General features: G+C 42.0%; 1 protein-coding gene across 1 annotated transcript in view; it reads right to left on the bottom strand.

Annotated features, from left to right (window-relative positions):
* Positions 1 to 26,492, bottom strand: part of ARHGEF3 (Rho guanine nucleotide exchange factor 3) — an 800,814-nt gene that overhangs the window by 508,556 nt on the left and 265,766 nt on the right. The gene's annotated exons all lie outside the window — the stretch shown is intronic.

Here is a 26,492-nt window from a genome sequence, read left to right as displayed (position 1 = left end):
CGGATTAAGTACATTGCTATTGTTTTTTTATCCAGCCAGTTTACTAGACACAGGTTCGAGAGCACAGAACGCTAATGGAGGGTTCGGACACCCGATACCGCTGCTTTTGACACTCTTACTAAAAGAGCGGGAGAGGACCAAAAACAACTTCAGGGGACATGAAAGGACTGCTCGCGCCCAGTGTTGACAGAGAGGTCACCGGGACACCCAGGGAGAGCTCTCTCTGGTTTCCAGTTAACAAGGGTCAGCGAGGGACAAGGTGGCGGTGCGGGGCGCAGAGTGATGGCTTCACTGGACACATGAGCAACACGAAGCCTGCAGTGTTCTGCGACCTTTTAACCTTTGGGAAAAAAGTTACCACATCTTTTACCAGCACTGCATTTCCAAATGTGCTCTCCCGGAGACTCAGCAAAAAGTGTCAGTTCTACAGATTTTTCTCTTGTAGAGTAAAGGTATTTTTATAGGACACTGCGCAAATGAAGGAGTAAAATTAGCAACGTAGAAGCAATTTATGTTTTTTTTAGACTCGCCCTTAGATGCTTCAACATTCCAGAGTTACACGGTGAAAGCTATGGGCCTTTATTAGGGATTGGTAGACGGGATACGCAGTCGGAAGTGGCAGATATATCAAATGCTATTCACCCCACTGCCAGTGCCATGGGCTATATACTCCACAATATGGTGGGCGGGACATCTGCCATGTTGGTACCGGAGTATTCCATCGGTCAAACTCTAAATAAGGACCCACGTTTTTTTGCAGTTTCACATAGCGCGAACTGGACATGAAAGGATTGGAGCGCTTTACGTGAGCACCAATTACATTACACATTTATTTTGGTTTTTTGGGGGGTTTTTAGGCACAGGGAGATTTACCTATTTTAAACTAAAGGTGTTTAAGGGCTTTGCCATTTTTTTTTCATCCCATGTGTTAATCCAAAGGAAATTGTTTCTCTTTGGAGAAAACATTTCCCTTACACCCAATGAAATATGGAAGTATTCCACTACCCAGCCATGAAAGATCTTACTTCTACTGTTTACAGGCTATTTTTATATGTTCTTCCAAGGCATGAAAAGCCATGAAAAAGTTTCTATATGAAGTTAGGACTTTGTGGGTGTTGGCACGATGTTGCATGCCTGGTATCAAAACACCCTATTCCCTCTTTTAAGCTTCCAACTCTGACTTGCCTGTGCTCAAATGACCCCCCTGTAGGAGGACTTAACCCACCCTTACAAGAGTATTTAAGTCTGGAAATGCAGATTCTGTTAATCATTTCACTTTTTTGTATGAAAATCATGTTTGTTACTCCTACAGGACACACCTATGACATAAAAGTCAATGACACCATGTGAGTGAGTATGAACAGAGAAGAGCTGAAATTCACAGCCAACCTGAGATCGTTGAGAACCATCTGAAATGTACACTAGACCTCAGCTGTGGAAAAGGTGAGCTCAACAAAACGTTACACAAAACATAACTTAATGCCTATCTGTCCAATGAACTACCCATTTCCAGGTCTGCATCAAATTATTTTGCTTCCCTGCAGCATAACCTCCCTCTGCCGATCAATAACCACACACTTTGAAGCAGTTATTCGTAAACTACAGGAGGAAGGCACAAATGATAGATAATATAATGCTGCAGATCTTCTAGTATCAATGTTAGGCTGTTTAGCATCGACCCCTTGATGACAGTGTGTTGCTGTGGGTTAATCCACTTCAAAGGGTTTGCTCTTCACCCACAGAGTTAACCACTGAAAGACTGGACAGGCATGTGGAAAGCAAGAGGAAGCAGCTTCCAACCCAGGCCCTCCACTGAGATTACTTTAGCCTGGTAATACAAGCTGTCCATTAGGGATGACCTTGCTAAATATTTCTCTTAACCTTAGATCTATGTAAGAATTGTAAACAATGTATAGCATATGCTTGGAACACATAGCAACTAGTTAAGGAGCCTTCAGGAAATGTAGAGCAGGGACTCATTTGAAGTGTGCTACCCTTGGTGAGGATTGCACATTGTGCAAATAAGATAGAATGGACTTTGTTCATAGCCTTAAAAGGAAGAATGTGGTAAGAATTCCTAGATCTGCTTTGACAATGAGACAGTGGGTACCGACCTCATGAACTATCACAGTGTTAAGACACAATTTCAGTTTGAAGATCTATCCATTCCATGCAAAATATCTGACACCAAGAGAGAGAGTTGCAATTCAAAAGGGTGTTCAGATCCACAAGGAGGCTAAAGGGCTGGTTTCAAGGACAATAACTGGACCGTAGCCACAAAATGCTGGAAGCCACGCCCACCCTTCTCTGATTTCTATCATGCTAAAGTGGGGTTGGGAGGAGACTGAAGGGCCTGATGGGAGAGCCTTCACCTGTCTGGTCATCAGCTTTATCATACAGTGGTGACACCTTTGAAAAGGGTGATGGATCTACCCGTCCAATTTTAGGATTGCCACTCCCTCACCATTTCTAGCTGCACCACCTCTATTGGAGACCACGATGAGCACCGGTGAGGTCTATCCGCGGAGCCCTGCATTTCCCCTTATAGTATGGATGCAGAAAATGTATCCACACTTTAGGGTCCCACTTCCAGTACCCCCGCATGTTAGCAACATTTCCACCACCCTGTATGGACATGGTGCAATTTCAGGCATGTTGTTTGCTCCTGAAGTTGGCTCCCAATATGGAAGCAATAGCCACTTCAGGGAAAAGACCACACCTCTGTGGTAGGAATTTAAAAATAGGATAGGCCTTCTCCCAAAAGTATGGTGGTGATGGGGCCCCCACAACCCTGATGGCTGCAAATTCCAGCTGCTGAAGTACTAACTCAGTCAGAAGCATACGCTCTGACACAAGAATCCATACCTCCAAACAGTGCTACTGCCCACCATACACTAGCACTTGTGTCACAGCAAATATTACACCCAGAAAATAAGGTCGGAGTATACACATCAACTTACCACCATCCTCAGAAACGTATATCAGTACATTATTTTTGAGGTGTAGTGGTGTGCCTGTGTTTGGGCTGCTGTATACAAAGGACAGTTATTGTGTATGAATGTCTTCGACACACCACAAAATTAGTGTAACACCCACAAATTATCTCTCTGTTTCTTCCTATATCACTCTCTTTCCTCTTGCCCCTACCCAGGACAATTATGTACAAGTGGGCCAGAAATTCACTTGCATTTCAAGTTAAAGAACTGTTGCAGTGAATAAAGGGAAAATGAATCCTTGACACATACTTTCTCCTCCAACATACAGGGATGAGATAGATGAAGAGGGAATTGAAACATTCTGAGCAAGGAAGCAAAGATGAAGACGCTTGAATAAATTGGCCTAGATTACACTGCCTGTCGACCAATGTACATGATACAAGAATGAATACTGTGCACTGAAACAGGCCAGGAGGGAAGCAGGTTAACCAAAAGTTCAGAAACCATTGTGTCACAAACCCCTAGAAAGCCCATCTCTTTTCCTCCCACTAGCATGCAATCATAGTACAGAGACCTCAAACTACAGCAAAGGAATACAAATCGAGATTCCAATGAAAGAGTCTGGTACGAGTAACAAAAATATTCAGAGTATCATTTGTCATCAGTAAGCTTAAATTGGGTGGTCGTCATCAGGTGGCACATCTCAACACTGTAGAAATATCAAAGTGCAAAGAAAATCTCCTGAATAGGAAACTACAATGCAGAAGGAAGAGAAAAAAGCACCGGCAAAGCCAAAAGGGTGCATCTTTGGGACCTATTTGCTCTGGCACAGTCTTTTGGTGATGCTGTACAGCATCGACAAAAAATGGTTTTTGGCCAATATTGTGCGGCATCACCAAACAAAAAAAGAAAGGTGCAGCCTCTACTGGTGGCCATGCCAACTTGAGACGTGAGCTCATGTGAGGACGTACATGTGTGTCACCACACAAGCGTTTGCATGCATCACCACATATGCGCGTGTATATGAAATTACATATGCACCATTTTCTTTTAATTTACTGATTAAAGATGGTTTGGTAAATAAAAAAAAGAAATTAAACTAGCAAGTAAGCGCTTTTTTAAAGCAGGGGGCTTACAACAATTTTCTGCCTTTCCCTCCCAAAAAATGTAATTAAAACAAATATATGTAAAACAAGAGCTGAAGAGCTGGGGAATGTGGAGTATCAGGTGGTAGAGCAATAAAATACAAATAAAGCTGGGTGGCAGGGAGGGTCAAACCAACACACAAGGGATACAACTAGACGGGGTAAAGGAGAGAAGAACTCAAAAGAGAAAGCAACATGGGGTGGAAGCTCTTGAGGAAGAGAGCAACACACAGTAGGGAGGGAGAAGCACAGGAGATACAGAGTTGGAATACACGTGCACTCTCATGGATTGCTTAAACAAAAAGAAAAAAGTAGTTCCCAAAAAGTGACTGGAAGAAGTATACAAAATAGCCAATCAAAACGATTGTAAAGAGGCAGTGCTGAAGGGAGGGACACACACACAACAAGCATTGGCAAAGCCAAAAAATTTCGCCTACACAAGAGGCTATGGCAATGTCATTTAGCCATGTTGTATAGCAGCGTGGAGTGGAGTAGAGTGAAGTGGAGTGGCATGGGATAGAGTGGTGTGGAGTGGAGTACAATGGAGTGGCACAGAGTGGTGTAGCATAGAGTGGAGTCGAGTGGCCTGGAGTGGCGTTGAATGGCATAGAGTGGAGTGGCATAGAGTGAAGTGGTGTGGAGTGAAGTGGTGTAGAGTGGAGTGGAGTGGTGTGGAGTGACGTTAAGTGGAGTTGAGTGGCATGGAATGGCATAGAGTAGTGCAGAGTGCAGTGGCGTAGATTCCAATGGCAATAAGTAGTGTACAGTGGAGTGGCGTAGTGTGGAGTATGGTAGACTAGAGTTGCATAGAGTGGAGTGGCATGACGTAGAGTAGAATGGAGTGGCATAAAGTAGATTGGAGTGGAGTGGCATAAGATGGAGTGCACTGCTCAAGATTCAGACATGTAAGACAATAACAGTTGTAAGAAAAATGTGGGGGGGAAACCATAGTACTAGGAAAACGTGCAGGGAGACCTCAATATCTACTGGATATGTTGCACCCAGTTTTTAGATTATCATGCCATGGTTGTCTGCTCTACCATTGCTCACTTATACTCAACATTGTAAAGAAAAAACAGACTTTTTTGCCATATTTAGTGTGCCAGTTTATAACTGAGACCCAAGTACAGGCTTAAGTCTAAACCTTTGTGGCAAAACTGAAAAGCAATATTACAGTCAACTTGCTGGAGTGGACATATTGTATGTATTATCTTTACTTATGCTGTTAACTTGTCCCACCGACAAGGCTAGTTTGAACTGATTTTGGCATAAAGAATCCAGAAAAGGTAAAAACTAGGGAGCAGTCCAAGCCCTCTATACTTTCATGGGAACCTGACCAATGCTTTCTTTTCCCATGTCTTATTTTCGCCACTGTGTTTACAATGGATTATTGTCGCTACAGAGCCTACTCTTCATGTCTACAGTTGAACATGTGGACGTTCTTCGGGAGCTTCCTACTCACATTTCTCTCTCTGATACAGTCAAGCTCTCTGTTTCCAGTCTGCATTTTTTGTCCCCATCCGTCTTCTGACTGCATAGCCTGTCTGGCTCTCAGTGGTCCGATTTCTGTCCACATTGCCAGCCTGATATCTTAAGCGGATTCTTTCCATTTCCTTTGTAGACTTATATACGCTCATTCCCGCCCTCTGTATCCATGGTACGCCCCACTAAGTTACTGTGGACAATCAACATGCCCTCATAGACAATCCCACTCCCATCTCATCCCATCTTGGCCTCCATCACTCTTTCTGGGTCTGTCTCCATGCCACATCTTGCTTCCCTTTTTACTTAGTCCCAGTCATTCCTAGTTCTGCCTTTATGTCGCCATGATCTCTATCACTGTCTGTATCCAATCCCTCTTCCACCGTTGCCTGCACGTCACTGATGTCATGCGTAGACCCCTCGACCATCTTCCTGCCTCCTGTCAATACCACCGTGTGTCTCCACGGTGAGTGTGCTCGCAATTCGCCCACTAAGTTAATATAGCTACATTGTTAGTAAAGTAGTGAGTTGACTGAAACCTCTTCTAAAAATAGGAGTCACTCAACTACAATGTCAATATATCTACATGAGTCCACTCTTATTCCAGCTTCTTGGCAGCACAGTTCTTGAAACAGGAACTGTTGTTTAACAGTGTCCTTCATTGTATCAGATTCTAATTCAGTCCGTGTTTAACCTAATTTTATCACACTGAGCCTTTCTCAACTTCTACAAATCCACTATCATGGCACATCTAAATAATCCAGCATACTACTTCCTGGTAGACTGCACCTAGCATGGCATTTTGCTTCTGCTCAAATTGTTCACATAGTGCTATCAAATTCACAAACAGAGCTGCCCGCCTGATAGAGAAATGGAAGAAAGGAGCGCACTAATAAGGAAAGTAATAAGATTCTAGATGTCACCGCCATACAGATTAGCCCACTAGTGCAGTCTAGTTTACCCTGCCCCTGACTTCTTAATGTTAATTATGCTCTTCCTCATGCTACAGAAAACAATTCTCATTGATGCCTGAAGTGATGCTAATAAATTCTTACGTAAGGACAACTTTAGATCACAATCATTCCCTTTTATTAATAAATTTAAGCTACATGACATTACAAATGTGGTCTACTATTCTGGCCACGGGAGCAAGCAGACTTTAATCAGGATGCCACATGCTTCTATTACATAGCTTGATTTAAAATACAAAGTAAATCTTTGATGAAGATTTTATAGGCATATTGCTTACCAAATCACAGTACACCATGAAATAACATACCTTTATATCCAAATATGTTTAAGTAATAAAAAGAAAACGAATATAAGAAAAGTGAGGCCCGAATTAAGCAGTGGTGGATACGTTTCAGGCACAAAAGTATCATCAATAAGCATTCAATTGAAAATAAAGAATGGAATATTATTTTTAAAAAACACTTCACTAGCAAAAACTGAAACACAATTTTCATCAAGGATGACAAGGGATCTAGAAAAATGTAAATTCTGTCCCTAATAAAAGTATATTGTAAAAAATCAATGACAACTAAGTAAAATCAAAAATATCTTTCGAGATTTCTAACATTTACTTTATAAAAATTCAGCGAAAAGCAGAATATAAAAACATGGTAGAACTTGACCCACACGAAAATTAATGGCAAAAGTAACATCTAAAATATGTTAAAATATCCCCGACGACAAAGTTGACTTTGATAAAGTTAACTGGTACCTACTTCGAGACTGAAACTTGTTTAGATTAGAGGAGGTCGAATATCCTAAATTGGTTACATTTGTCAAAAACTACAATGTAGTAAAAATGCTTTGAGTGGAGTCACCTGTAAGCTCCTGATCCGGAATCCACAACCTTTCAGCAGTTCTTTCTGAAACAGAAGACTTTCTCCAAGACACAACACCCAGGAACGGAAAGGATTCAAAAGGCAATCCAATTTTTAACCGCATGCGCGCTAGCGGTTTCCCCGCTGCGTGCTGCGTTTTCGAAATTACCGCGTTACATGACGAGCTCAGCTCGTCATCAGCGTAGGGCACGTTACGCTCATGACGAGCCGAGCTCGTCATCCGCTCCGAAGGGGTTAAGCAGCCTTGGAGAGGAGACTGTCTGGTTGCAGATCTGAATAGGTACTTTCAGAGTACTGAAGTTGTTTGCCTAGGGACATCCAAGTATTCACCCTACAAGCACCATAAAGATATTATTTATCACCCTTCTCTTCTTTAAATCTTGAACAGAGAAAAAGGGTCGTGAATTATAATTTAAAGAACCATCCTTCCATTCCAATTAATCAGATTAGTACTTATTCCATACTATTGTTTCCAGCAAAGTGATGTAATACATGTCCTATGATATTTCTCCAAATCACCCCGAGGACTTGTGGTTCTAACTAACATGGGTTAATGCTTCTTAAAAGGAGACAGTGTCCTCCCAAAGGTCTGCCTTCCTACAGCAATCTGAGGTCCCCTCCAAGAACTGCGAAGTTATTTCCCGTTTCTTTGTAAAAGAAACTAACCTGTTCCTTGGAAAGGAGAAGTCTCAGGCATGACTCTTCACAGCAAAGAGCTCACTGCAGTGAATGTTATCACGCATCTGTAAAAATAGCTAGCCTATACTGTCACTACTTTCAGAATTCCCTCAAACAAATTAACAAAATCTTAATTACATTCCTATTCAATAAGTATGAATACAATAGTCAATGAAGTCGCCCCTCTGCAACTGAAGAGAGTCTCCACCAAAATGTCTAACCCCTGGTATGATGATAGTCTCAATGACGAAAGGCGTAATATGCGAATGGCAGAGCGCACCTGGAGTTCGGATCCCTCAGCACTGCATCTCAGAAAGCTTAAGAACAAGAGAAATGCCTACTTTAGGAAAATAAAGCGCACAAAGTCGGATTTCTTCAGCCGCCAGTTGGACCAAGCGAAGAACAGGCCAAGAAAGCTGTTCGAGCTTATCAAGACTCAAACAAAGGCACAACCCACTCAATCAAACAGCACAACAAACGACACCCCACACTGTGAAGCCTTCTCTGCTTTCTTTAAACTAAAGACTGACAACATAAGAAATGACCTCATCTTGGATGTAAGCCGATACCCCAACCACACCAGAATGGCAGACACTCAACCTAAAAACAAGGCCTCCTGGCAGCACTTCGATACCTACTCGGAAGAAGCAATTCACAAACTGCTCTACACCTTGAAGCCCTCTAATCACCTCACAGACCCTCTACCTGCTAATGCTGTAAAAGACTTTATCCCCTTGCTCCTCCCTCTCTGGACCAAGATCATCAACAGCTCTCTGCAACAAGGCCACATTCCAGACTCCCTTAAGGTGGGGCAAGTCACGCCTATACTCAAGAAACCTACAGCTGATCCGGCTGACCTAAACAACTATCGGCCCATCACCAATATCCCCACCCTGGCCAAACTGCTGGAGAAATGTGTCCAACTCCAACTAACAAAACACATTGATCAATTTGACCTCCTCAACCCTCATCAATCAGGCTTCAGAGCGAAACATAGCACGGAAACAGCAATGACACACATAATTGATGATGCCCTCCAAATTCTGGACCGCAATGAGTCCTGCCTCCTCATCCTTCTTGACCTCTCGTCAGCATTTGACACGGTCAAACATGAGAATTTGCTGGAGCTGCTAAGTACTAGAATGGGGCTATCGGGAACTGTTCTCAAGTGGTTTTCGTCCTTCCTTCACAATCGGTCTCAGAGGTTCAAGATCGACAATGTGCTATCTACACCTGTGCCTGCAGATCTAGGTGTTCCACAAGGATCCACCCTCTCCCCTACACTGTTCAACCTCGTTATGGAACCGCTCGCCACCCTGCTTCAAGCATCCAATGTTCAATTTCATATGTACGCTGATGACACACAACTCTATCTAAAGTTACAATCCCCGGAAGATATCAAACATCTGAACTCCACGCTTATCAACACCCAATCCTGGCTGGCCGTTAATCACCTCAAACTAAATGCCCTGAAAACTGAGTTCCTACTCATCTCACCCCCGGCGAAAATCTCCACCACCCAAACCTGGCTCAACAACCTAACAGCACTCAATGTCCAACCTACCATCGTGGACTCGGCGAAATCCCTAGGCATCACACTCGACGCCAGGCTCAACATGCAGCAGCACGTCAGCAAAGCCACAAAAGCAGCTAATTTCCAAATTAACACGCTGAGGAAAATTAAACCCTTCCTCCCGGCCAAAGACTTCCAAACGGCTGTACAGGCTTTAGTCATCCCTCGAATAGACTATGGAATTGCGGCCCTCAGCGGTCTCCCGCTATCCACAACAGCACCCTTAAGAGCCTCCCTGAACGCTGCCGCGAGACTCATTACTGGATCTAGAAAGCATTCGCACATATCCCCAGACTTAAAGTCTCTAAAATGGCTGCCTTTTGAAGCCAGAATACAGCTAAAAATTGCAGTGATGACACACGCGGCCGTACACCACAAGGCACCCAACTACCTCGCCCAAAAGCTGTCTATATCAGGAGGTTCGAGATCCAATAGGAGTACAAAAAATCTACTCCTGAAACCTCGTAGATTCCGGAAAGTGAAAACTTACAAGCGCTCCTTCTCAGGAATGGCACCCAGGATCTGGAATGCGCTCCCGCCTGAAACAAGGCTGATCTCCTCCACTGCACTCTTCAAGAAAGAGGTGAAAACAATCCTTCTGGCCAAGATCTCCTGATCGTTATAGAGGTTGGTTCAGAGACTCTGCATTGCTTCATGTCACTGCTCACCCTATCCCTTGGCACTATACGCTACTTGTTGGGGGCACTACTACGCTACTCTCTTACTACCGACCAAGACCGGATACACGTTGGTTTACTGATCCTCCTAAACACCTCTGTAGTGGGATCAATGACTTGTGCTGTCCTATATTACTTCCTTAATTGATTGTATATGGATTGGTTCTATGTATGTTTTTATTATCCATGTTATTACCATGTTATTGACTAATATACTGTTCCCATTATCTCTACTGCCCCTACCCTGTCTTTGTGAAGCGCTCTGATATCTGTAAGGATCCTGTTCGCGCTATATAAAACTTTGAATAAATAAAATAAATAAATAATAAGTACATCTTTAAAAAAAAAAACACTATTGACTGGAAAAAAAATAAAAACTTTCAATTTTTCAAAACATAGTAAATAAAATATTTGCTATTATAATCTGTTTGCAGCATTAACCAAAGAATAGGATTGCTGGACTCCAGATGTTTCAGGGTCCATAAAACATTGTCTATCATAGGCAATTCACACATACATCACCAAATCTAATCCAATGGCTATAATTAAGAATCTAATGAACACCAACTAGCAAATGCTCAGTTTGTGTTGGGATAGGAATGTTCTTTGCCACGTGAACAGGCATGAACCTCTGCCCTGACTGCGCAACTGCTTGCGAAAGTCATATCTCGTCTTTTTGTTTGGCCCTGGCTCATGTTAATCTAGTGTGTGTGCAGAGGCCTATGGTCTGTCTGTGGTAATCCAAGGTCCCAAATCTATTCTGTGACCTTGAGGGGGCACCAATCATGGTGGCCGCAGGAAAACCATCCATGCCCAGAGTAAGCCACATAGAGTTTTGTGATCAGATCTTTTTCTCTGAGTCACTGAAGGGGTAGTCTACAGACACCTCTCATGCAAAATTCGTCTGTTATGAGAACACCTGATCCTTGTCCTGAATCCATGCACATTGCATGTATGAATGAGATGAACATTTTGTCAGAGAGAGTGAGAGAGTGGCACAAGGATTGTCATTGGACTATGAGTGTGACAAGAATTTGAGTGTTGAGATCAGGAGGATCCATTTAGGATAATACCTGGTTTAGCATGGAACCTGATATAGCCGGGATACATCTTTCCCAGACAGTGGAAGAGTATTGACTGCAATCCTGCAGCTGAACTGTAGCAATCCAGCCTGTGAAGTGATGGATGGTGAGGACATGTCTCCGCCTCAACAATTCAATGAGGACCTTGTTGGCAAAGAGCTTATAATTCGTTTTTCCTGAGCTCTACACTTTGGTAGATGGCTATGTGTGTGAGTGTCTAAGTGGATCTGTCAGTGGGTGTGAGGGTGACTGATTGGGTATATGAGTGGGTGAATGAGTGTCTGTGTGAGTAGATACGTAAGTGTCTGAGTGAGTCATGAGTGGGTGTGTGAGTGTCTGTGTGGGCCAGTGAGTAGATGTGTAAGTGTCTGAATGGGTCCTTGAGGGGGTGTGCAAGAGTCTCATTGGGTCTGTGAGTGGGTGTGTCAGTGTCAGTGCAGGTCTGTGAGTAGGTGTGAGAGTGTCTGAGTGGGTCTATGAGCGGGTGTGTAAGTGTCTGAGTGGGTATGAAAATCCTTGAGTGGGCCAGTGAATGCAGGCATGAATGTCTGAGTGGGCCTGTGAGTGGGTGCATGAGTGTCTGAAAGGATCTGTGGGTGTATGAGTGTCTGAGTGGATCTGTGCGTGGGTGCATGATTGTCTAAGTGGACCTGTGAGTGGGTGTGTGAGTGTCTGAGTGGGTCTGTGAGTGGGTGTGTCAGTGTCTGAGTAGGTCTGTGAGTAGGTGTGAGAGTGTCTGAGTGGGTCTATGAGCGGATGTGTACGTGTCTGAGTGGGTGTGAAAGTCTCTGAGTGGGCCAGTGAGTGCAGGCATGAATGTCTGAGTGGGCCTGTGAGTGGGTGTGTGAGTGGCTGAGAGGGTCTGTGGGTGTATGAGTGTCTTAGTGGATATGTGAGTGGGTGTATGATTGTCTAAGTGGGCCTGTGAGTGGGTGTGTGAGTGTCTGAGTGGGTCTGTGAGTGGGGGCCCGAGTGTCTGAATGGGTCTTAAGTGGGTGTGTAAGGGTCTGAGAACATCTATGAGTGGATGTGTATGTGTCTGAGTAGGACTGTGAGTGGGTGAGTAAGTGTCTGAGTATGTCTGTGAGTGCATGCCGAAGTGTCTGAGTGAGTTTGTGAGTGGATGTATAAGTGTCTGAGTGGCTCGCTGAGTGGGTGCCTAAGTATCAGAGTGGGCACATAAGTGTCTTAGTGGGTCTGTGATGGTGTGAGAGTGTCTGAGAGGGTCTGTACGTGGGAGTCTTTGAGTTGGTGTGTGAGTGTCTGTGTGAGTCTGTGAGTAGATGCATAAGTGTCTAAGTGGGTCTGTGAGTGTTTACGTGTCTGAGTGGCTCTGTGAGTGGGTGTGTGAGTGTCTGAGTAGTTCTGTCAGTGGGTGTGATAGAGCCTGAGTGGGTGCATGCATGGGCACACAAGTGTCTGGGTGATTGTGTGAGTGGGTGCATAAGTGTCTGAGTGGGTCTGTGAGTGGGTGTGTAAGTGTCTCAGTGGGTCAGTGAGTGGGTGTGTAAGTGTGTGTGTGTCTGAGTGGGTGTGCAAGTGTCTGAGTGGGTCAGTGAGCAGGTATGTGTCTGTCTGTGTGGGTCTTTGAGGGTCTAGGACTATGAGTGGATGTGTAAGTGGGTCTGGGAGTGGGTGCATAAGTGTCTGAGTGTCTCTGTGAGTGGGGGTGAGAGTGTGTGTGTGTTGGTCTGTAAGACGGTGTGTGAGTGTCTGAGTGGGTTTCTGGGTGGGTGCATGAGTGAGTGAGTATGTGAGTGGATACGTATATGAGTGTGGCTATAAGTGGGTGTGTATGTGTCTGAGTGGCTCTGTGAGTGGGTGTGTGTCTGAGTGGGTGCATGAGTGAGTGTGTGAGTGGGTGTGTAAGTGTCTGAGTGGGTCTGTGAATGGGTGTGTCAGTGTCTGAGTAGGCATGTGAGTAGATGTGAGAGTGTCTGAGTGGGTCTATGAGGGGGTGTGTAAGTGTATGAGTGGGTGTGAAAGTCTCTGAGTGGGCCAGTGAGTGCAGGCATGAATGTCTGAGTGGGCCTGTGAGTGGGTGCGTGAGTGTCTGAGAGGGTCTGTGGGTGTATGAGTGTCTGAGTGGATCTGTGAGTGGGTGCATGATTGTCTAAGTGGGCCTGTGAGTGGGTGTGTGAGTGTCTAAGTGGGAATGTGAGTGGGTGCCTGAGTGTCTGAATGGGTCTGTGAGTGGGTGTGTAAGGGTCTGAGAACATCTATAAGTGGGTGTGTATGTGTCTGAGTAGGACTGTGAGTGGGTGAGTAAGTGTCTGAGTGAGTCTGTGAGTGGATGCATAAGTGTCTGAGTGGCTCACTGAGTGGGTGCCTAAGTATCAGAGTGATCATTGAAAAACAATGGGGTAAACCCAATACGTCAACAGGATCTGGGTGATAATATATATATGGAAACAAGTGGTCCTCGACACAGTTTATGAAGATAGAGACAATTAATGTAAGTGTTAGTTATTCACACTAGGCAGTCAGATTTAATCTGAACAACAAAAGGAGATGTATTATTAATTAATACTGCTATTAAATGCAAAAAACCCAACACAACAGTACCATAACAAATTATACTGCAGTTTATTTACATAGTAATAAAATTGGCAATAAGAAATTAGGAAAGGATTGGTGCTCAAGTGATGAAAAGGAAAGTTTTGAGTACAGAATTCAAATTGGTTCAATGCAAGGAAGAAGAAAATCAATTTACATTGCACATATATAAAGCCTACCCATACAAAGTATATACACACTATTATACAAGGGGACTGGGAAGATGGTATAGGCTTAGAATTAAAAAGGGGGCATAATCGTCGACGTTTCGACCCTGGCGCAATACGGGAAATTCGCGACCTCTGCTACGGGTCTTCTTCAGGACAGGTGGGGGACTGGGGAAAGGGGAGCACCTGTAAGGTAAGTATAAATATTTTGTAATTACTAAAAGGTTCAATATTACCAAAAATTAATTAAATAAAAGAAGGGGGGTGTTGGGTACTTTACCACGGAAGGAACGTGGCGGTGTCGCAAGGCCAGATCAGTTGGGCGGTACACCTGCACAAAAATAAGCAAAAGGGGGGGAGGGAGACTGTTAGCCCATCTCCAAAGGCGCAGTCACCCCACTATAAACACGCCAACCACGGAGTGTTTAACCCTTTGCCCGACTCACCTATGCCAGATAAATTCAATTCAAGGTGAATGATGGTGAGTATATCAGTGGACAAACAGGCGATATGAATCGTACTGAAAAGAAGGGGAAGAAAGAGTCTAATCAGTCCCCAAACATAATACTGCAACCAAGCAGTCAAATTTAGTAAATAGGGATAAAAACTCACCCTAGTGAGGTCAACCGGCAGAGAGGTGACCAATTAGTGGGAGCGAGGAAATTTGGCTCTGAAGTAAGCAGACCTGTGTTGAAATAAACAAACCAGGTATTAAGGGTAACCGGCGCTGCTAATGAGTTAGGCGCGGTAGAACGCATACAGTAATTGATGCCACCGACAGCGTCACCAAAACGGGCCCAGACAGAGGAAAACGGTTATTGTACCTAGTATTCCTTCATAGGTCCCCGTATCTGTAATTCCAATCAAAATAAAGTTCTCAAGGGTTGTGGCTCGTAAATGCCGTATAAATCCGACAGGACCCGCGTCTCACATCCGGGTAGGACCACGTGATTAGAAGCTGCCAATCACGGCTATTAGTATGATTACCAAGCACGACGAGCTAGAAAACGGACTGCTAGTTAGACGCATGCAACTAGAGGTAAACAAGGGACTACCTCAGTGCACAGCGCTCGTTCTGTGTAAGGAAAACAAGGGATCGAATCCTGTCACCCTTAAAGGACTAATTCAGCCACAATTTGCAGAAAATAGGGGCTCTAAAACATAGTTAACGGGGACAAAACAAATAACCATCTATTTACACAAAACAAATACACAAAATTCACAAAATCAGTTCGTATTCAAAAATTGGCAACACCATTAAATCAAACCTCGTACTTCGCGTAAACAACAATATAATCAACACAACAATACCATAATTACATGACAGTACAATATATTATCACAGGCATTGACATATGAAAGAAACAGTTACATAAAGAGCGTTACAGCCAGTGACAATTCCCTATATGAGGAATTATATTCAGAAGGAAATCTGGGGGTAGTACAGATAGAGAGGGAAGTCAGCCATTTGACAGTGATGCCATTTGCCTCATTACTTCTTCCTGCTCGTTCAGACCCTTATTTACAGTGTTAAAGAAATGCATCCATCTGCATTCACGGATGCTAATGGATTGTGCAAAATTTCCTCCCCTAGGATTTAAGTTGACTTTCTCAATTACACACCATTTTAGACTTTCCGGGGTGTGATTAAACAACAATTTGTTGTTTACGCGAAGTACGAGGTTTGATTTAATGGTGTTGCCAATTTTTGAATACGAACTGATTTTGTGAATTTTGTGTATTTGTTTTGTGTAAATAGATGGTTATTTGTTTTGTCCCCGTTAACTATGTTTTAGAGCCCCTATTTTCTGCAAATTGTGGCTGAATTAGTCCTTTAAGGGTGACAGGATTCGATCCCTTGTTTTCCTTACACAGAACGAGCGCTGTGCACTGAGGTAGTCCCTTGTTTACCTCTAGTTGCATGCGTCTAACTAGCAGTCCGTTTTCTAGCTCGTCGTGCTTGGTAATCATACTAATAGCCGTGATTGGCAGCTTCTAATCACGTGGTCCTACCCGGATGTGAGACGCGGGTCCTGTCGGATTCATACGGCATTTACGAGCCACAACCCTTGAGAACTTTATTTTGATTGGAATTACAGATACGGGGACCTATGAAGGAATACTAGGTACAATAACCGTTTTCCTCTGTCTGGGCCCGTTTTGGTGACGCTGTCGGTGGCATCAATTACTGTATGCGTTCTACCGCGCCTAACTCATTAGCAGCGCCGGTTACCCTTAATACCTGGTTTGTTTATTTCAACACAGGTCTGCTTACTTCAGAGCCAAATTTCCTCGCTCCCACTAATTGGTCACCTCTCTGCCGGTTGACCTCACTAGGGTGAGTTTTTATCCCTATTTACTAAATTTGACTGCTTGGTTGCAGTATTATGTTTGGGGACTGATTAGACTCTTTCTTCCCCTTCTTTTCAGTACGATTCATATCGCCTGTTTGTCCACTGATATACTCACCATCATTCACCTTGAATTGAATTTATCTGGCATAGGTGAGTCGGGCAAAGGGTTAAACACTCAGTGGTTGGCGTGTTTATAGTGGGGTGACTGCGCCTTTGGAGATGGGCTAACAGTCTCCCTCCCCCCCTTTTGCTTATTTTTGTGCAGGTGTACCGCCCAACTGATCTGGCCTTGCGACACCGCCACGTTCCTTCCGTGGTAAAGTACCCAACACCCCCCTTCTTTTATTTAATTAATTTTTGGTAATATTGAACCTTTTAGTAATTACAAAATATTTATACTTACCTTACAGGTGCTCCCCTTTCCACAGTCCCCCACCTGTCCTGAAGAAGACCCGTAGCAGAGGTCGCGAATTTCCCGTATTGCGCCAGGGTCGAAACGTCGACGATTATGCCCCCTTTTTAATTCTAAGCCTATACCATCTTCCCAGTCCCCTTGTATAATAGTGTGTATATACTTTGTAAGGGTAGGCTTTATATATGTGCAATGTAAATTGATTTTCTTCTTCCTTGCATTGAACCAATTTGAATTCTGTACTCAAAACTTTCCTTTTCATCACTTGAGCACCAATCCTTTCCTAATTTCTTATTGCCAATTTTATTACTATGTAAATAAACTGCAGTATAATTTGTTATGGTACTGTTGTGTTGGGTTTTTTGCATTTAATAGCAGTATTAATTAATAATACATCTCCTTTTGTTGTTCAGATTAAATCTGACTGCCTAGTGTGAATAACTAACACTTACATTAATTGTCTCTATCTTCATAAACTGTGTCGAGGACCACTTGTTTCCATATATATATTATCACCCAGGTCCTGTTGACGTATTGGGTTTACCCCATTGTTTTTCAATGATCTCTTGAGCAGGAATTCCTGCGAGGGTTGTTTTTCTGTCTATAATTGTTTGTATTATTACATGTTTGTGTATTTGTTAACTGTCAGGATATGTCAGAGAACGAGACACTGACCTACAGTGAAGATTATATCAAAAACCTAATAGAGGTACAGGGAAGTGGTAGTTTCTTGGGTCGAATAACAACTCCAATCGACTCTACTCTAAATGAAAAGGTTAACAAATTAGAAAGGCTTGAAAAAAAGCTTATTAGAACAAGACTATATGGACACTCCCTCACTCAATATCTGCAATCAAATGTCATACCAGTAGGCCTGCAGGTTCGTAACGAACCTGCAATTTTTGTAGATAACCCTAAATTTAAGGGTAAATTCAGCTTCATCTCAAATAACTGTTCAAGACACTGGATGGTGTTAGGGGTGGAGACTGCTTTGGAGGAGGTTGAACGTCTAATAAAAGAAATAGGAGATTTAAGAAAAGAGATTATAGAAGATTCAGCTCTACTTAATGCTAAGGAAGCTCTAGAGCGTTTGGAAAAAACATTGAAGGAATTTGATATTTTCACTCAATCGACCAAGTTGGACAAATTATCTAAGGATATTAAATTCTTCGATAAGAAAATTGTTTATCCATACCTTGCAGAGGGTTACTATAACCAGGAATCCCAGGGTAGATATAGTACTAGGGGTAGGGGTGGATACAGGAAGTATAATACCTTTTCCAACTCCTCTGTTAGTAGTGGATCGGATTCTGAGCAACCCACCACTAGTGCATCTGCACAACAAGATCTCCAATCGGATTTTTTAGAGCAGGATCCATGGCAAGAACATCGCGGTGTGAGTGGGTGTGTGAGTGTCTGAGTAGTTCTGTCACTGGGTGTGATAGTGTGTCTGAGTGGGTGCATGAGTGGATACAAGAGTGTCTGGGTGATTGTGTGAGTGGGTGCATAAGTGTCTGAGTGGGTCTGCGAGTGGGTGTGTAAATGTCTGTGTGGGTCTGTCATTGGGTACATAAGTGTCTCAGTGGGTCTGTGAGTGGGTGTGTAAGTGTGTGTGTCTGAGTGGGTGTGCAAGTGGGTCAGTGAGCAGGTATGTGTCTGTCTGTGTGGGTCTGTGTGTAGATGTGTGAGTGTCTAGGACTGTGAGTGTATGTGTAAGTGCCTGCGTGGGTGCATAAGTGTCTGAGTGTCTGTATGAGTGGGGGTGAGAGTGACTGTATGGGTCTGTCAGAGGGTGCATGAGGGTCTGAGTGGGTTTCTGGGTGGGTGCATGAGTGAGTGAGTGTGTGAGTGGATAAGTAAGTATATGAGTGGGGCTATAAGTGGGTGTGTAAGTGTCTGAGTGGCTCTGTGAATGGGTGTGTGTGTCTGAGTGGGTGCATGAGTGAGTGAGTGGGTGTGTAAGTGTCTGAGTAGGTCTGTGAATGGGTGTGAGTGTGTCTGTGTGGGTCTGTGAGTGATGCATAGGTGTCTGAATGGGTCTCTGAGTGGGTGTCTGAATGTGTGAGTGTATATATTGCAGGGCTACAATTGCCATCATGGTTTGTAACTCACTCGGAGGCCCACCTGGGCAAAATAAGTATTTAAGAAGGTAATCATTGCTTCCATGCTGCTTTGCACTTCCCTCACACATTGGCCTATGGCCTATGACCAAGGGCAGGAACCCGAAACGCATTATGCCTGGAAATTTTCTGGTGCATACTGCTGGTTTCTGTTGTTAAATAACCAGCAAGTGAACCTGTATGTGAGCGCGTTTTCGTTCGAGAACAAAGTGCTCAATGGATAATATATATATATATATATATATCACCACACTCCTTCCTCTATGGACAGAGCAGAGGCCACACAGGGGAGCAAAGGAGAAACACTTTATTCTCGACAGGCAAATGCATTTCGGACAAACGTCCTTCCTCAGTGCCCAGCAGTAATATCAGGAGGCTTGCACAGTCACGATCCTTAAGTCCTACCATGTAGTGATAGGACCGCTGCAGCTCCCCCCCCCCACCAGGTGCGTCTGATCACTTCTCCAACTGTTCCGATTAGGGAGTGAACTACTAGTACCAGAATGCTGTAGGCGTTCAGGTAACCAAAGACAGGGGCTATATATATATATATTCCAAAAACAATGGGGAAATGAGCCCGTGACACTTTCAGATGGCGGGCCACAGCGGGGTTCGCCTTACCCCCGTACATCCAACAAAGAAGTTGTCGCTAGTATCCAAAAGACAACAAGCTGAGGCCCAGTTGCATTCAAGGTGAAGTTTTAAAGGGTGTTTTTTCCCATTAAAACTTCACATTGAATGCAACTGGACCTCAGCTTGTTGTCTTTTGGATACTAGCGACAACTTCTTTGTTGGATATATATATATAGCACTTATTAAAAGCACTATTTAAGATGCAGTTCCTGTGCAATTGCGCTAAGCTCCTCTGCTCAGGTCCTCACTTATTTTGCATGCTCCTGCAATTTATGGTGCAACAATCATGTGGCCCAAATCACTCGAAATACAGATCTTTGCCTGTGAGATATATATATATATATATATATATATATATATATATATATATATATTCACTCAAAAAACTATAAGTTTTTGTGGTGTTATAGTTAGCTGGACATTTTACTCATACAAAACCATTGAAATTGCTCCTATATAGTTAGTTGTACTAACTATATTTCGCGCACCCGCAATCCACTGTTGATGATGTCACATATTAGATCATTCATGACATGGTCAGTGACATCACTGATGACATCTCAAATGACATCACTGATGACATCACTGATGACATCATCCAGTGAATGTGGTTTGCTTCGTTATTTAAATATGCTATATATATATTGCAATTTGCATTGAAGAATAAGTGGATATATATAAATAAATATTTGGATGGAGGATTTAGTAGCAGTGTAATTGACTGTTTGCTTCACCAATTTATAATGTCTCACTAAATATAGTGGATAGTGACTAAACTGTGTGAATATCTGTATCACTTTGTCAGTTGTTGTGTAAACTGATTCTACAGTTGGTTACTAGCTATGTGAAAGTCTATATTAGTTATTGATTAGTTAACTGAGTATTTGTATGGGAGTGTGAAAGTGTGTGTGGTTTGGTGGGGGGTGTGTGACTGTCCAAAGATGTGTGAATAGTTGATTCAGTAGATATATGAAGTTAAAACTACATGTTCTAACAGTTGTTTGGGTGAGTGAATATCTTTATGGGTGTGGTGATGAGCAAATATATTTCTCAATGGTACAGGTCCAACAAACTAGAAAAATAAAAGGCAGTGTATGTGTCAGTTGTTGTATATAAATAAGTATACATAAGACACAATGATTGTGTGAGTGACTGTATGGATAACTGTATACTTGTAATAATGATTTTATAATTCACTAAGTATGACTTACTATCTAAATGAATAGAAGAAGTGGTGTTTGTATAAGTGTTTTGCTAAGTAAATATGTAAGTATGATCCATTGTTTGCATAAGTGAGTAGGATGACTTCATATGTGAATAGGATGCGTGCTGTTGTGTAATGTCGATATAGATGTATAAGTATTTTTGATAGTGTTCTATTGTTCATTGACAGCATGTATGAGTGAATCCATAGGTAAGTGATTAGATGTGTGTATACATCTATGAATCACTGAGTGGATTTTTAGATACTTGTATTGCTGTGACAATGGATTTAAATATGATACTCTGTATTTTACAAAGAGTGATGAAAAATTGTAATAGAGTATGAAAAGGTGTATGTGATTGTCACGTGGATGATGTCATCAGTGATGTCATCAGTGATGTCATTTGAGATGTCATCCGTGATGTCACTGACCATGTCATGAATGATCTAATATGTGACATCATCAGCAGTGGATTGCGGGTGCGTGAAATATAGTTAGTACAACTAACTATATAGGAGCAATTTCAATGGTTTTGTATGAGTAAAATGTCCAGCTAACTATAACACCACTAAAACTTATAGTTTTTTTAGTGAATTTCAAAGGTTTTTTAAAAGCGAATTCCTAACTATATAACTCCTGAAACCTATGGTTTTTTCAGTGAATTTCAAAGTTTTTTTAAATGCTAATTCCTAACTATATAAGGCCTGAAACCTATGGTTTTTTCAGTGAATTTGCAAGGTTTTTTAAATGCTAATTCCTAACTATATAAAGCCTGAAACCTATGGTTTTTTCAGTGAATTTCAAAGGTTTTTTAAATGCTAATTCCTAACTATATAAGGCCTGAAACCTATGGTTTTTTCAGTGAATTTGCAAGGTTTTTTTAAATGCTAATTCCTAACTATATAAGGCCTGAAACCTATGGTTTTTTCAGTGAATTTCAAAGGTTTTTTAAATGCTATTTCCTAACTATATAAGGCCTGAAACCTATGGTTTTTCAATGAATTCACAAGGTTTTTTAAATGCTAATTCCTAACTATATAAGGCCTGAAACCTATGGTTTTTTCATTGAATTCGCAAGGTTTTTTAAATGCTAATTCTATTAGCGGATAACGTTTTTATATATTAAAACGTTTTTTAAATCTCAAATGCCTGCTTTGCTAACAGAGTTTTTAAGCACAGGCTCTTTTGTCTCTGGTGGCCATCTTGGGAGACTGCATATCAGAATTTTTTTAATGAAATATAAGCGGATTTGAGAAGTTACTCAAAATGTGCCCTAATTTTTCTTTCTTCAGCACTAATCATAATTTCTATGGCAAAATGAACCCCCTCATTTTGTTCCTTTGCAAATTAAATGTTTTAAGTGTTAACACTTTATTCCAATCAAGATGACTTCAGGTGTGCCATACTTTTGTCATAAGTAAGACTGTTAGTGCTCTAGTTGTTCTTTAGAACACTCTGGGACATTCTGTCATTGGGCTATAGTTGGGCTACATCTGGCTGATATTTGGGCTACATTTGTTTTTTTTGTCTCTGGTGGCCATCTTTGGGCTACATTGGGCTACATTGGGCTACATTGGGCTACATTTGGGCTCTAACATATATATAGCCCAATGTAGCCCAATATATATTTTTTCAAAGTTAATTTTCGTAAAAACCACTGGAGCACATATCTTGAGACATAGCAAAGGCACATCGGGCTACCAGTCCCTACAATTTTGCAAAGTTTGGTGGAAAACCATTCAGCCGTTCGGGCTAAAAGTGAGTCCAACCGCCCTATGGAAATTAACATGGGGAAAATACGTTTTGGGACCCCCCTTTTATCTCGGCCCCCGCTTGACTAATCCACCCCAAACTTTCAGGGAAGGACCAGAGCGCCGCGAGGCAAAGTTAAGGAAAATTTCAGGACGATTCCTCAACCGGCGCCAAAGTTATTCCCAATAGAATGTTGCGATTTCCCTATGGAAAGCAATCCTAACTATATATACCTACTGGCTATCGCCAGTAGGTATATATATATATATATATATATATATATATATATATATATATATATATATATATATATATATATATATATATATATATAATTCAAAGGCTCTGGCAGTAGTAGAGGCACTCACAGCAGGTAGGTAATTTCCTTTATTTGTGCACATCAGAGGGTGATACAGCAACCGTCCTTTTATTTGCATGCCGACGCGTTTCAATGCTGTTTGCATCTTCTTCATGGGCTTAGACGAAAAGCGGCATTTTAAAACAACCGGTTCCAGATTTCCTCCCTCTTCAGTAGTTGGTTACTAGCTATGTGAAAGTCTATATTAGTTATTGATTAGTTAACTGAGTATTTGTATGGGAGTGTGAAAGTGTGTGTGGTTCGGTGGGGGGTGTGTGACTGTCCAAAGATGTGTGAATAGTTGATTCAGTAGATATATGAAGTTAAAACTACATGTTCTAACAGTTGTTTGGGTGAGTGAATATCTTTATGGGTGTGGTGATGAGCAAATATATTTCTCAATGGTACAGGTCCAACAAACTAGAAAAAAAAAAGGCAGTGTATGTGTCAGTTGTTGTATATAAATAAGTATACATAAGACACAATGATTGTGTGAGTGACTGTATGGATAACTGTATACTTGTAATAATGATTTTATAATTCACTAAGTATGACTTACTATCTAAATGAATAGAAGAAGTGGTATTTGTATAAGTGTTTTGCTAAGTAAATATGTAAGTATGATCCATTGTTTGCATAAGTGAGTAGGATGACTTCATATGTGAATAGGATGCGTGCTGTTGTGTAATGTCGATATAGATGTATAAGTATTTTTGATAGTGTTCTATTGTTCATTGACAGCATGTATGAGTGAATCCATAGGTAAGTGATTAGATGTGTGTATACATCTATGAATCACTGAGTGGATTTTTAGATACTTGTATTGCTGTGACAATGGATTTAAATATGATACTCTGTATTTTACAAAGAGTGACGAAAAATTGTAATAGAGTATGAAAAGGTGTATGTGATTGTCACGTGGATGATGTCATCAGTGATGTCATCAGTGATGTCATTTGAGATGTCATCCGTGATGTCACTGACCATGTCATGAATGATCTAATATGTGACATCATCAGCAGTGGATTGCGGGTGCGTGAAATATAGTTAGTACAACTAACTATATAGGAGCAATTTCAATGGTTTTGTATGAGTAAAATGTCCAGCTAACTATAACACCACTAAAACTTATAGTTTTTTGAGTGAATTTCAAAGGTTTTTTAAAAGCGAATTCCTAACTATATAACTCCTGAAACCTATGGTTTTTTCAGTGAATTTCAAAGTTTTTTTAAATGCTAATTCCTAACTATATAAGGCCTGAAACCTATGGTTTTTTCAGTGAATTTGCAAGGTTTTTTAAATGCTAATTCCTAACTATATAAAGACTGAAACCTATGGTTTTTTCAGTGAATTTCAAAGGTTTTTTAAATGCTAATTCCTAACTATATAAGGCCTGAAACCTATGGTTTTTTCAGTGAATTTGCAAGGTTTTTTTAAATGCTAATTCCTAACTATATAAGGCCTGAAACCTATGGTTTTTTCAGTGAATTTCAAAGGTTTTTAAATGCTATTTCCTAACTATATAAGGCCTGAAACCTATGGTTTTTCAATGAATTCGCAAGGTTTTTTAAATGCTAATTCCTAACTATATAAGGCCTGAAACCTATGGTTTTTTCATTGAATTCGCAAGGTTTTTTAAATGCTAATTCTATTAGCGGATAACGTTTTTATATATTAAAACGTTTTTTAAATCTCAAATGCCTGCTTTGCTAACAGAGTTTTTAAGCACAGGCTCTTTTGTCTCTGGTGGCCATCTTGGGAGACTGCATATCAGAATTTTTTTAATGAAATATAAGCGGATTTGAGAAGTTACTCAAAATGTGCCCTAATTTTTCTTTCTTCAGCACTAATCATAATTTCTATGGCAAAATGAACCCCCTCATTTTGTTCCTTTGCAAATTAAATGTTTTAAGTGTTAACACTTTATTCTAATCAAGATGACTTCAGGTGTGCCATACTTTTGTCATAAGTAAGACTGTTAGTGCTCTAGTTGTTCTTTAGAACACTCTGGGACATTCTGTCATTGGGCTATAGTTGGGCTACATCTGGCTGATATTTGGGCTACATTTGTTTTTTTTGTCTCTGGTGGCCATCTTTGGGCTACTGTAGAATCTAGGGTCGGGGACAATCGATATTTGCCCGGCGGTATTGCCTCTGTAACCCACGAATTATTAATCAATGAAGAGGCAGGCGCTGGAGGCGGGAAGGCAGGAAACAAGGTTTATTCTCTCCGGAGGAGAACACAACAGTTAGACAGCAGGTATCGTTCTGAGGTGCTCTAACTGCATCTCTGAGGCCTGGCCTCTTATATACAGGTTTTATTGCTTTATTATAGATTACATGTTCATGGCAATGCTTTGATGTACGGAAAGACATTCCCGGAATCTCCCCTTCGGGCCCGTTCCCACACACATTTACAGTAGAAGTCCCCACCCCGGTCACAACAGGTGATGATTATCGCGCAGCTGGATATTCCGCCGATTCATGGAATGTGGGGGGGTTCGATCGGATCTCATGGGGTGGGGGCTTTGATCAACTCGGGGGTCCTTTGATGAGGGAAGCTTTCTACTGTACGGGGAGGGGCGAGGAATAGTACCGGCAGAGCTGGGTGTCGGCCTGGGAATGAGGAAGACAAACGGGCACACACAGGAAAAAGGGGGTTGGCATCAAAGGGCCTGGGACCATGAAAAGGAATGAAGGGAGGTGTCGCGCTGGGAACAGGATGGGGTTCTGAGGCAGAGCTGCGCTGAAGAGGGGTTTATGACTCAAAGCAGGTGCGAGCAGGGGGTTGGTCAGCGTGCAGGCTTGGTGAGGGCGAAGGGCTACGTCGGGGGCCAGTGGCATGCAAAAGGGCTATTCTGATCGAGGCACCTAAAATGGCGGGCGCGCACGAAAAAAGTGTGGCATCAGGGGGAAAGGCAAGATGGCGCAGATAATGTTTACCAAAATCGTACTAATTTTCCACAGTCCTCCCTTTAACATATTCAAGACATCTTGCTGGTCTATTTCCTATTCAGGTCTATTATGGTGGGCATAAGAAAAAGCAATAGGAACCCAGGTGAAGGAGTCGTAAACATTACATTTAAGATCTCTAGTTTTAAGAGGCGGGCCTATTGATAAACTTTGATAAACTTGTTAGCAGGAAAGTTATAGTAATGCAGACAAAACATTTCATAGCTACTTATAGTCGGTTGGAATGTAAACTGATAGGTTATTACATATCCGAGTTCTGTTCATTGTTGGTTGCTGCATAATCAATACATTGGTGGCTGGGAGAGAAATGAGACATAGTAGAAACGATAAATAAGGAATGTTCGAAGTTAGCGAGTTCTCAGCATTTTGGTTTCCGTCTTCCGTTGGCACTGTGGAGCACCGGCGGTGGAGCTTATGGGTCCAGCTCTGATCTAGATTCCGCGTTGCAGGGCATGACCTTTTTCTTGCTTTCCCGGTCAAAAAGGTCCTTTTCGCCCTATGTCCTTTGGAGTCGGCAGTCAAAGAGTTCAGGTGGAAGA

This window comes from Lissotriton helveticus, chromosome 9, assembly GCF_964261635.1.
Source record: "Lissotriton helveticus chromosome 9, aLisHel1.1, whole genome shotgun sequence".
In the NCBI taxonomy this organism is placed as follows: domain Eukaryota; kingdom Metazoa; phylum Chordata; class Amphibia; order Caudata; family Salamandridae; genus Lissotriton; species Lissotriton helveticus.
Note: the sequence above shows the minus strand (reverse complement) of the source record. Positions and strands in the feature narration are given on the sequence as shown.